Source organism: Erythrolamprus reginae, chromosome 1 (genome assembly GCF_031021105.1).
Source record: "Erythrolamprus reginae isolate rEryReg1 chromosome 1, rEryReg1.hap1, whole genome shotgun sequence".
Taxonomy (NCBI): domain Eukaryota; kingdom Metazoa; phylum Chordata; class Lepidosauria; order Squamata; family Dipsadidae; genus Erythrolamprus; species Erythrolamprus reginae.
The window spans coordinates 181,620,711-181,633,609 of NC_091950.1; the positions used below are offsets into that span (position 1 = coordinate 181,620,711).

The 12,899-nt window shown below is 39.3% G+C and overlaps 1 protein-coding gene across 3 annotated transcripts in view; it reads left to right on the top strand.

Moving 5' to 3' along the window:
* TANC1 (tetratricopeptide repeat, ankyrin repeat and coiled-coil containing 1) overlaps positions 1-12,899 on the top strand; it is a 206,029-nt gene that overhangs the window by 12,687 nt on the left and 180,443 nt on the right. Inside the window, exon 1 of one of the 3 annotated variants that reach the window (XM_070731571.1) lies at positions 12,142-12,160. The exons of the other annotated variants lie outside the window; for them this stretch is intronic. The gene's annotated coding sequence lies outside the window, so the exon portion shown is untranslated. Of the gene's footprint in view, positions 1-12,141; positions 12,161-12,899 lie in introns of those variants that run through there. 3 annotated transcript variants of the gene reach the window in all.

The window sequence follows — 12,899 nt, forward strand, 5'->3', positions numbered from 1 at the left end:
GACTGAGTCTGTTACAGTTGTTGCTGTGCTTGCCAGCTTTTTCACTCAGTCGCTCAGTGAGGACAGTTGTGCCATCTATTCCTCCTATGAACTGGTGAAAATTGGTTGCTATCTCCTTTGTGATGCTTCCTTTATTCCTCAGTTGCTGTGAGTGTGTCTTTATTAGTTACATCAGAGACTAAATTTCTAGATTTGAATCTTCTCTTGCAGCCGATCTGCGTCAGGTAGCTGTCATTTTGGCTTGTCCCTGAGAGATTTGCTTGGGAAACGGCTAGCTGCTTTACTTTCTGGATTAGCAGACAGTGTGAAATCCGTAAAAGCCTTGCTAGTTGTTGGCACCGGGGCTCCGACCTGATTCTGACCTGATCATGTCACCCACATGATTGGCACTTTGATCGTTGCCAGCTGGTAGTCAGAGGTCATGCCGGCTATTTTGGCTGCAATGGAAGCAATCCACCCGAGTCACACCCAACAAGATAGTCAGCCCTTTTACTATACTTGCTCAGAAATCATCACCAAGGCTGCAGCATTGTGGAAGGGCAGTAGCGGATCAATTCTGATAGTAGCCAATTTGATTGTGCTAAGGAAGGTTACGGCTGCGCTGTTTGGAGGACGCAGTGGCCATTTTGTGTGCTCATGTCTGCATCGACCATATTGTCGCACACTTCCCATTGCCTCAGAGGCTGACCCAGAGCAGAAGAATCTGAGTGCCCTTCCAAGTGTCGCAAACAGGTCGCTTCATCATCAAAGGCCTCCAGGACGACCACTGTAGATGAACAGCATCGTCATAAGGTGCTGGATAAGATCTGTGACAAAGCAGTGGCCAGGGGTTATGGCTTAAAACCTGGCAGGCGAATGCCCGCCGTAGTTGGAGGATGACTACAGCTGGCTTTTCAGATCATCTCTTTGGAGAATGTTTGGATCTGTTGCTGATGGAAACTAAGGACCACAGAAAGATCCTGTCTTCAGTAACCAGTTGCCCTGAGATCTGACTGTTGCCCTACTCCAGACAATCAAATTATTGTTCAGGTGCTATGTCTCAGAAGTCGCAAAGGTCTTATGGGCAGAGGCCAAGACCATGCAGAATTGGGTTGCCTTTTTAGGTCTAAATGGTCTTGTTCTTTCTGGAGCCTTCAGTGAATGCATCCCCAAGCACCCATCAGAGGCCAGTTGGCCTATTTTGTGGACTGGTGGGAGGAGTCCATTTGGGTTTAAGAGACCATTTGATCAGGTCTCTCTCTTGAATTCTGCTTTATTCCCATGAAGTTCTCCTGTGCACTGCTAAGGAGAGTCCAAGCATGAGTTAACCTCATCAGTTGTCATGGGAACTGAGTTAATTGGTTGAATTAAACATGCCCTTTCTGCTCTATTGGCAGTGATGAATCAGTTTTAAAATTCAGTCTGTACAAGAGGGACGTAATTTTTTTAATTCAGCTACCTTTTTCTGCCACATCTGGTAATTTATGATTGGACTCTTCTTATTAAAAGAGCACCATATTGCTGCTGGTGTGTGCGCTGGTTTGCCAGTATGCTGCTGAGAACCGCCATTGCCTAACAACTGAGGCAGCTGGAGCCCCTGCCTCGCGGGACTATACTCTTTACAAGTCCTCTCCTTTTCTTGTTGGGGAATGAGCTGCTGTTTCTCCTGAGGTTGTATGGAGGTAGGAAAGTATCGGAGGCCCACTTTGGCTCCATGACTGGTGATGGCCATTTTAAAAGCATTTTTTAAAAGTATCAGCCCTTTTTATTGGCGCTTTTGCCTATTACTGGGCAGATTTTGTCATGGTGGCCATTTTGTTGGTCATTGTTGCAATATCATATTGCAGTTAGTGCCGGTAGCAATTTTGAGAGGCAATTATGACTGTGCACCTTCAGATCGCCATTTTGTGGTATTTTCAGCTTTAGAGGACTACTGGTGATTGCTGCTAATATAATAGCTGTTTATCACTGCTTTCCCACTCTACCTTGTTTCTCCAACTGGCTGGTTCTGCTGCCTGACACTGCCTGACACTGACCAAACCCTAAATTCGTTGAAGGAATTTTTTTTCCTCCTAAGCAGCTAGGGCATTTCTCCCTTGTGTGCATGTTTACTTTTCTAATCTTGTCCTCTGCAATGAATGTAGATACAAATATCAGTTCTCTTTCCAATTATCTCCATGCCAGGTGAGCATCCCAAAGGATGTGGGATTGGACAAAGGGGCTAGATTTGCAATTTTATTCAGTTCCCTTGTGAGCAAAGTTCCAGAGACGTTATGGATCCAGGTTACTTGAGGGACTGTCACCCCACTGGAATGGGCTGGTACTACTCTTGTTGGCAGAGGAGGCATGCTGCAGCTCCTGTCAGCCCGATTAATCCAGCTAGAGGGATTTATTGTTGCTTCTGCCCTCTGGTACATTCTCCCCCCCCCCCCCCCCCCGGTGATGTGAGTTTAGTACCAACCCTCCTGTCTTTTCGTAAGGACATAACTGTTACTGTAATGATTAAAATGGCTGTACTTCCTCACTCCGCCCCCGCTCTCCCCATGCGCCTTCGGTTTTTAACTTTTTATGTTTTACATTGGATGTTACTGTAAGCCAGAGTTATCCTATAGTAAGATGGGTGGCCAATAACGCTTAGCCATGAAGAATCATTAGATGACTTTGAGCCAATCATTCTCTTTCAACTCAATCTTTCTCACACGGTGATTGGGAGAAAATTGGAGAAAGGAGCATCAATCCCTTGAGTTCCTGGACTAGAGGTGGAATACATCAAACAAAACTGTTCCCTCATTTGTGTCAGTGACTATGCCAGTGATGGCGAACCTTTTTTCCTCAGGTGCCAAAAGAGCATGGATGTATGCTATACTCATAATTCAATGTGTGGGTAGGGTGAAAACAATTTCCCCCCACCCGGAGGTCCTCCGGAGGCCAGAAACAGCCTGTTTCCCAAGTTCTGGTGGGGCCAGTAGTCTTGTGTTTCACCCTGCCCAAGCTCCAAAGGCTTCCCTGGAGCCAAGGGAGGATGAAAATGCCCTCTCCTATCTCCCCCAAAGGCTTTCTGGGAGCCAAAAGCACTCTCCTAAAGCCTCTGTGCAAGCCAAAATTAGCTGGCCGCCACACACATGCATGTTGGAGCTGAGTTAGGGCAACGGCTCGCGGGCCAGCAGATATGGCTCTGCATGCCACCTGTGGCACCCATGCCATAGATTTGCCATCACTGGACTGTGCTATAAAACAAAAGTGTGTGATATGCTCATTTAAATTTTTGTGTTACATTTATTTATTTATTTATTTTATTTATTAGATTTGTATGCCGCCCCTCTCCGTACATTAATATAGTAGCTGCAGAAAAACCATATTATGTTGAAGATATTTCTCATGCACTTGTTCCCAAAGATATAATTTGTATGATCATGGAACAAAATTGATGCATGCACATGTCTATACATAAGTACATCTAATATACACATGAATATATATATAAAATGTGAACATGTGGAAGACATAAATGAAGCCTGCCTTTTGCATCAGTGAGCTAGATGGAAATATGTTTAGGATTAAGGCAATAGTAGCCTGTTATTTTTATAATACTTGACATGCAAGTAAAATATTGCCAATTTGCTTTATAAAGCAAAACTGACTTTATTTCAGTTCCATAATATTTATTTAGTATATAGAAGAGGTTTGGTTCTTTTCATAAAGAAATGCATCAAGTTACATGATGTAAATGTGAATCTAGATGGGAGTCATTAAGCTTTTTATCTAGATAAATATTAATTGAATGTCCAGTGTTGCCTCTGAATATGAATGTCATGATATTTATATGCATTACCTTATATTGTAAGCATTTGAATGTAATTCCAAATCCTAACTTTATCACGTACTACCAGAAATGGGTTGAAATTATTATTGGATAAAAGTTATGACTATTGGTCTTGCATATTTTCGTTATGTTCCAACATATTCACCTATTTGAAATCTCTTGATATTTTAAGGAGCACTTAAAACAGTTAAAATTAATAACATCCAATTTTATAAAAGTTCAGAAACAAAATCCAGTTTCGTTGTTAATAATTTCTTACCTGGATGTGATCCATAACAAATTTTTCTAGCTCTTAGCTTCCTTTTCACAAGTTTTTACTGGCTTGATTTGACAAATTATGACTTGTATATTGAAGGACAAGATGTATTAAAGGTTCCCCTTGCACACATGTGGTAGTCGTTCCCAACTCTAGAGGGCAGCGCTCATCTCCATTTCTAAACCAAAGAGCCAGTGCTGTCTGATGATGATTCTGTGGTCATGTGACTGGCATGACTAAATGCTAAAGGTGCATGGAGCACTGGTGCCTTCCCACCAAGGTGATCCTTATTTTTCTACTTGAATTTTACATGCTTTTGAACTGCTAGGTTGGCAAAAGTTGGGGTAAGTAACAGGAGCTCACTCTGTTACATGGTCCTAGGGATTCAATTCAAACCGCTGAGTTGCCGACCTTTCTGATCAATACAAGATGTATTAATATTGTGTAAATTCCTTGAAATCAATAATAAATATGCTGTAATCTTAGAACATATCTACACTTTGTTTATGGAGAGTAGAATCTGATCATAATGTTTTCAGTTTCTCAGTTTGTATATAGGCTGCGTATGTATATAATCACTATTCTTGTTTACACTAAAAATGTGTTGTACAAAACATTACTACCGGAAGCATGCAGTTCAGATTAGGATTATTGGTAGTAGTCACCAGGTACCCTTAAAATAAGTGTGCAAACTGTTATTCCTTGAAATATTGGTCACCTGATTCCTATGGATCTTTTAAAAGTTTAAATATGCGAACTTGTGTATATTTATTTTATAGGAAACAGGCTTGAATTTTCCATTGTGTATGCTTTTATGCTTCCAGTCCAGAAGGATCTAGTTATTGTTTTTTAATATATGCTCCAGTCCAGGATTTTTAATTTTGTAGGAAATGTAACTTGTCATTTCAAATATCCTTGGAAAAATAAGAAGATATTGTGCTCCTTAATCCATTTTTATTTAAGAAATTTGCGAACAGACTAGACTTAGATGGTCCCCAAAGAAAACCAGTGTTTATGAAATCTGTGCCTTGCTCTCCACTGAAACCTTTGATATTCACATAAATAGGAAAAATATGCAATTGTTAGTTTAGAAAATAATTTTTAAAATATAAGTCAATGCAAAAACACAAGCTTTTACATTAAGTCAAACTCCAAGCTAGTAGCTTCAAGTCATTATTTAAATAACAATGATTAATAAACATCAATGTATTGTCAGAAAAAAAGGCTACTTTGTCTGTATTTTCTGCATGCTCATGTATGCACTAATAGGCAGCTGTTGGGATTTCCAAACATGAAGTCCATCAAGATAGATTCTGGTGGTCAAATAGCGAGTTCTCTTTGTTTCTGAACTCATAAGAAGTAACAACATTTTACTTTCAGGAGGAAAGTCTTGGGTTCCCCTCACCTTCTGATAAAATACTGTGGAAAACCACACAGAGAACTGCAGGATTATAATTAACACAGATGGACTAACCAAATAAGATATTGGAGATCCATAATTGCTATTTCATTTCTTTAGTAAGAAGCCATAGGGACTGTTCTAGAATGCAAATGCTTACTTGCTGTTTTCCTACACTAAGTATATATTTGTATGACAAACTGACCCAATATTCATGGCTAATCATGGTTAGTGAAATTAGTCCAATTAGTTACTACATAGGCCTAGTTTACACAAATTGAGAACTAACCAAACTGAGAGCCAGTTTGGTATAGTGGTTAAGGCACCATGCTAGAAAGCAAGACACTTGTGAGTTGAGGTCCCATCTTAGTCCTGAAATATAGCTGAGTAACCTTGAGCCAGTCATTTTCAGCCCAAGCCACCTCACAAGTAAGGAAAATAGGAAGTGGTATTGTGTATGTTCGCCACCTTGACTAATTTGTAAAAATAATGTGGGATATAAACCAACAAACAATGATAGGCTGATGTTTGTGATTCATTGTGTTATACAAAAATAAAACAATCTGTTCATGTTGCTTTAGAACCTAGTGATTCTCCGTACTGTAGGAGCAGATCTTTAAAAAGATTGCTGGATCCGCCCCTTCCCCAGAATTTGCTCAGTCCTCCTACCGGCAGGACGAGTGGTGGCTCAGCTCCTCTCTAAACAAACACCTTCCCTTCTTCTACCCGAATTCCACAGCAAAAAGATAAGTAATTAGCCTTTCTATCGGCGATCGAAGCAATTTGGCTTTCCAGCCAGCCCTCCAGGGCTCAGCTCCGAGCGGAGAAGTGGCGATAAGGCTTCCAGTTAATTGTGTAATTGCCTTGCCTTATCGTTTCAGTCGGCCGTATTCTGTTAAATCTGCCCGGCTGGAAGGTTTTTTTATTACCATTGGCTGTGTTTATTTTGGCACCTCCTGCGGAGTGGGACGCTTTACAAAGACACTTGTTCAGTCCCTGGACTTAGTTTAACTCTTTAGTGAGTTTTCTTGACGCGAAGGCCCTCAGCATCCAGTAATACCGGCACCAACAGCACATTCTACAAGAAGTGCAGCCGCATCAGCAGCTAGGGCAACTCAAGTGCCCTTGGAGGAAGTTTGCAAGGCGGCCACATGGGCCTCTCCCAATTCTTTTATAAGGCACTATAAAATTGACTCTTACACTTCAGCGGATGCTGCCAATCCGTTATATCTCATGATAGCCAATTAATCCCTCCCTAGGGACTCATCTATTGGGTATGTCCCACGTGACTACTGGGCCTGCTCCTACAGTACGGAGAATAGGCGTTGATTGCTTACCTGAATGCCTCTTCTCACACGCTGAGTGGGTACAGCAGTCACTTCCCTCCCTATGTCTTTCTGACTATGCTTGTGCCTTTATTCCTTCCTTTATTATCTATGAGAGTAGAGCAGTATTCGAGCCACCACTTTTTGAGCCTAAGTCTACGGATTGGCGAATTCTGGGGAAGGGGTGGATCCAGCAATCTTTTTAAAAACAGGCTCAGTCCTATGCGGTTTGGACAGTGAGCAACCCATGTGACTGCTGTACCCGCTCAGCATACGAGAAGAGGCGTTCAGGTAAGCAATCAACGCCTATTTTATTCAAGTTATGTGTTCTCTTCTGTGGTGAATAAGAACTTTAAAAAATAGATACAACGAAGAAAATAGTACAAAAGACAAAGATTATTCCTCTTTGCCTATTTTATCTAACTTTGTGCCTTCTTAAAACTGCTCTTGAAAGAATTGAAAGACCAGATGACTGCTTTCCTACATTTCTTTTGGATTGGCCATTATATAGTTTGGAGAAAAAGAAATTTAAGGGTTATTTAATCTGAATATTTTAAAAAGCCTTAAATCATACCACATCATAAGACTTTTATTTTATTTTTTTTATTTCTTGAATCTAACACATTTTGGTACTGAATCATCTCTATTGTTTTTTTTACATTTTAAAAATTAAATTGTACACATTTTCATAAGTTACCAAGTTCATAAGAAAAAAAAAAGAAAATGATAAAATATTTGAGGAAGTCTAAAATACTTGACAGCTGTTAATTTACATAATTGCGAAAATATGGGATATTTAAATATTGAAGAAATCTTAAATATGCTAAAATAACAATTTTTGTGTAATGTTTGGTTACTATATAAATAATGAAAACCTTAAAGCTTCCCCTTTATTAATAATTCCCTGGGATAGTGAAACTGCTTCAGAACATAGTTGCCTGAAAATGACACTATATCAAATATATTTTCCTCTCTATTTTTAAATTTATTTCATAGAGAACGTGTAAGATGAGGGAGTCTTCACCTTTTCTCATAAAAAACTTTCCGTGGCACAGAAGTGGGAGACTGTTGAGAAGGGAAGATTAATCCTGTGTGGCAATTCCAATTTATAGTGATATCATGCCGTTTTACTTGGCACAAAAATAGAGAGGGAATTATCTATTATAGCAAACATGATAAAAACAATCTTCACAGAAAAAACAACTTCACATACTTTATCAAAATATATTGTGTAGAGATGTATAGTACTTGGGTCCAATTCTGGCATAAGTATTTTGTTACACTGTCAGCTGCTTACACCATATCCAAAATGCTATTCCCTGCTTGGAATACAAATACTTTAATAACATGGTTTGATCAGTTTTTGTTCAGCATCATGCATGGGTTTTATTTGACACAGCATTTAAATAACATTGTGCTTTAATATTGTATGTAAGCCCATAATATAGTTTGTGGAGGCAGAGCTGGAGTCTGTTGTTGTTAGAGACAGTAACTACACATGGTTAAAGGAAGGTTAAACTTGCTAGACAATCAAGTAGTCAGAGAAACCAAAACTAGTAATTCACCCTGATGTATTCTGAATTTGGACCTCCGTTTCCTTCAGCCCCAGCCATATAATAAGGAATTGTGGGAACTGTAATCCAGAACTTCTGGAGGATACCTTGCTGCCTTCTCCTGCCAAAGTATTTAGGAGTCTATAGCAGCTTGAATATCTGCTGCTGAAATTGCAAAACTGGATTGACTATGAGGGATTTCTAGTATATGCAGGTTGGTTGTAACGTTAGCAGGCTACATTAAACTTGGGAAATAAGCTGATTTTCAATGTGGAATAGCAACCTAAGAGAGACTAGATGACCTATTTTGCTTGATGTTTCAAGGAACCAATTTTTAAACCATTAATTCAAGAAGCAGAATAAGAATGACCCTCAAGACAAATAAGCCCTTCCCTCTTAGGCAAGATACAGTATAGAGCAGGGGAAAATGCTATCTTTGTGGGAATAGTAAGCTCATGGTTTGAAGTAATTATTCTGGGTGATCTTCTGATACACAAGTCTTATAATATGTATTATGGGGTTCTATATAGAGAATATTAATTAGTGGTTACTGCTTGCCTGTAAGCACCGTGGAACCAAGGGTAATAACTGGAGGTGGGAGGAAGCAAAGTATTAGAATTAGAATTATTTATTGGCCAAGTGTGATTAGACACATAAGGGATGCGTTTCTGGTGCATAACCTCGCAATTTCCCTTTTAGTTTATGTTTCACATTAAAAAATGAAAAAAGTATCCAGCTTCATTGATTGCATTCCCTGATATACGTACAGGTAGTCCTTGTCTTACAACAGTTCATTTAGCAACCATTCAAAGTTACAATGGCACTGAAAAAAGTGACTTATGACCATTTTTCATACTAATGACCTTTGTAGTAGCCCAAAATCATGTGCTCAAAATTCAGATGCTTGAAAGTTCCTTCATACTTACGACCATTCCTTTGTCCCAAGGTCATGTGATTCCCTTTTGCAACCTTTTGACAAGCAAAATCAGTGGGAAAGTGAGATTCACTTAACAACTGTGTTACTAAGGTATCAACTGTATTGGTTTACTTAACAACTGGCAAGAAAGGTCATAAAATGGAGCAAAACTCACTTAACAAATGTCTCATTTAACAACATAAATTTTAGGCTCAATTATGGTCGTAAATCAAAGACTACCTGTATTTACTTGACTCTTCCGTTCTCAAATATACTGTTAGCAATAACGTTGATGGAGAGGCAGGTGCTCATTTGGCTTCTTGTTTTATGCAAGTGTTCATTGGATTGAACTGGTTGTGGAGTTCTATAATATCAACTAGAACATTTTCATTTAACCTTTTGTTCCTGGGATCATTTTACATTTTATTAGTATAATATTCCAAAAAGTTTAGGTAGGCTATCAAAGATTGATGGGAGGATTCAGTCTCAAAATAATCTGAATATGTTTCTTTCAGCCACAGAATTAATAATAATAATAATAATAATAATAATAATAATAATAATAATAATTTATTTGATTTGTATGCCGCCCCTCTCCGAAGACTGGAGGCGGCTCACAACAATAATAAAAAACAATATTATAGCGAAACAAATCTAATATTAAAAAAGAAGCATATAAAACCCTATCATATTTAAAAACCAAACAACACATATATACCAAACATAAAATATAAAGAGCCTGGGGGAAAGGTGTCTCAACTCCCCAATGCCTGGCGGTCTAGGTGGGTCTTGAGTAGTTTATGAAAGACAAGGAGAGTGGGGGCAATTCTAATCTCCAGGGGGAGTTGATTCCAGAGGGCCGGGGCCGCCACAGAGAAGGCTCTTTTCCTGGGGCCCGCCAAATGACATTGTTTAGTCAACGGGACCCGGAGAAGGCCAACTCTGTGGGACCTTATCGGTTGATGGGATCCGTGCGGTAGCAGCTGGTTCTGGAGGTATTCTGGTCCAATGCCATGTAGGGCTTTAAAGGTTATAACCAACACTTTGAATTGTGACCGGAAACTGATCGGCAGCCAATGCAGGCCATGGAGTGTTGTAGAAAGGTGGGCGAATCTGGGAAGCCCCACGATGGCTCTCGCGGCTGCGTTCTGCACGATCTGAAGTTTCCGAACAGTTTTCAAAGGTAGCCCCATGTAGAGAGCGTTGCAGTAATCGAACCTTGAGGTGATGAGGGCATAAGCGACTGTGAGCAATGACTCCCTGTCCAAATAGGGCCACAACTGGTGCATTAGGCGAACCTGGGCAAACGCCCTCCTCGCCACAGCTGAAAGATGATGTTCCAATGTCAGCTGTGGATCGAGGAGGACGCCCAAGTTGCGAACCCTCTCTGAGAGGGTCAGTAATTCCCCCCTCCAGGGTGGTGGACGGACAGATGGAATTGTCCTTGGGAGGCAAGACCCACAGCCACTTGTCTGGGTTGAATTAGATAAGGGACATCATATGCATAAGGGATATGCTAGCGTTTATAATATTTGAAGGCAAAAGCGAGTTACCAAGGATTGTTCAAAGAAGACATCTCGGACCTTAGTCTCTACATGCACTTACCAGTATTTCATGTTAAGTTACTGTCTGTACATGAAAGATATGAGCAAGACAAAAGATCTGTGGGAAGGCCAGAATTGTTTTTTTAATTAACCAAGGTGTGAGGAAGCCTGTATGTGGTATATTGGCAGGTGTGCAGGAAAACACAATTTTAGAAGCGTTAAGAAAGTTAAAAAAATAGTTTTGAAGACTTGCTTAACAAACAAGGTAAAGGTAGTTTTCTATGGGATTTTAAAAATAAAAGCAAGTCTTACCGGAGAGAAGCTGTAACTTGTTAATCTGAGAAACGCCCTTAACCATGAAGGCTCTATAGTATGTGAATAAGAACTATATGTAGCTGGATGTACTTGTTGCAAACTCTTATTTGCTTTTTGGGTAGCTCTGAAACATGTGGTGTAGTATAAATTCCTGCCTCCTCTGAATCTTTTTTAAAGGTGGGGGGGAGGAATATCCTACATCAAACTCAGTTTAAATGCACTACATACTATAGATCTGAATCTTTTGTTAGATCAGTTCGAAAAGCTTTTAATTACTAAAAATCTAAGAACTTGCTGGTTTTCATTAGCTATAAACCACTTTAGCTTTTAGGGGAATTTTTTAAAAAAAGAATTCAAAGCAACACGAAGTTTTTGCATTCTGTCTTTAGCTAGAATATAAACAAACAGAATAACTATTGGGCAAGAAAGATGTTAGAAGTTTGGAATGAACTTTTTCTTGGGGAATTGAACTTTTCCCCTCTTCCTTGTTCCTCCAGCAGAAGGTAAGAATTAATGTGAAAGGGAATGTAACATCAAATAAATAAAGGAGGCATGGAATATCACATCAGACAGTGAATGTGTTTGCATGTCATGTTAAGGCATGTGATGTACCGGTAGTTATGGGTGAACTCAATGATACCCAATGCCTTCTTCTATGAATATATAAACTATAAATGATGGTTTCACAGATATAGGGGAAACTCTGAATTAATATAGCATGCTGATTAAGGTACAAATGTAGTTTGTTAACCATATCCATTTGGGGTGGGCAGAACAATGAATTTAAGAATACTTGTATTCCACCATATTATGATTATATCATATGTAGATAGCCCATTGTTTTGAATCCATCCCATCGAACAAAACAAGTTTGTATTTATTTCCATTGTCATTGTTGAATTATAGGATACCTGAAGTCCTTCCATGTGCCTAAAGTTCAGCATATTCCATAGATATTCAATGAAATGAACACGTAGTGCTGACAATGCCAGGGATGGCGCCCCACAGAGAAAAATAGCCATATGTTTGTTCTGTGTTCTAAGATGGATGGTAAGGAATTGTTTCTGCCAATTTTCAAGTCTGTCTCCATTTGGAGATGAAGCTGTGTGTTCTGCGATAATGATAAACATAGCTTGAAAGGACTTGTACTTGTTCTTCTGGTTTGTAGTCAACAGCTTCCTCTACATTCACAAGTGGTTCGTTTTTTTAAAGCACCATGAAAACAGTGCATGAAGTTCAACATTTATTGCTTTTGTAAAATTCCTGTTTCCTGTTTTGGAAAATATTTGACAAGAAAAAAGGAATTCCATTCAAGTTTAATATGAAGATTAGATAAAATCTGATAATTCTTTTTCTTACTGCTGAGAAAGCAAATAAAGCAAGCCAGTGTACTGTTGGAAATCAGCTCTGCTGAATTCAGACAAGTTTCTAAATACTTATGTATTTGCCTCAACGAATTGTGATATTTTCTGCATAAATTCCTGTTGCATAATATATTCATATTATCTCATGGTCATATAGATGAATGAACCATATAGAGTCACTATAGGCACAAAGCATCTTTCCTTTGACAACATGGTTCTATATCAGTATGTGAACAATGGCATTGGAGGAAGGGTTTTTAGCAAATTTGTGTACATTTCAAAGCTATATTTGTGATTGAAGAGACATGGAACTGAACTGAGATGCTGACTGGTTGGGGAGAGATTGCATTCTGGCTGTTGCTAATTCGAATGGCCATAATCAGCCTGGTACTCTCTTGATGCTTGGGGCTACAACCTTTAGTGCA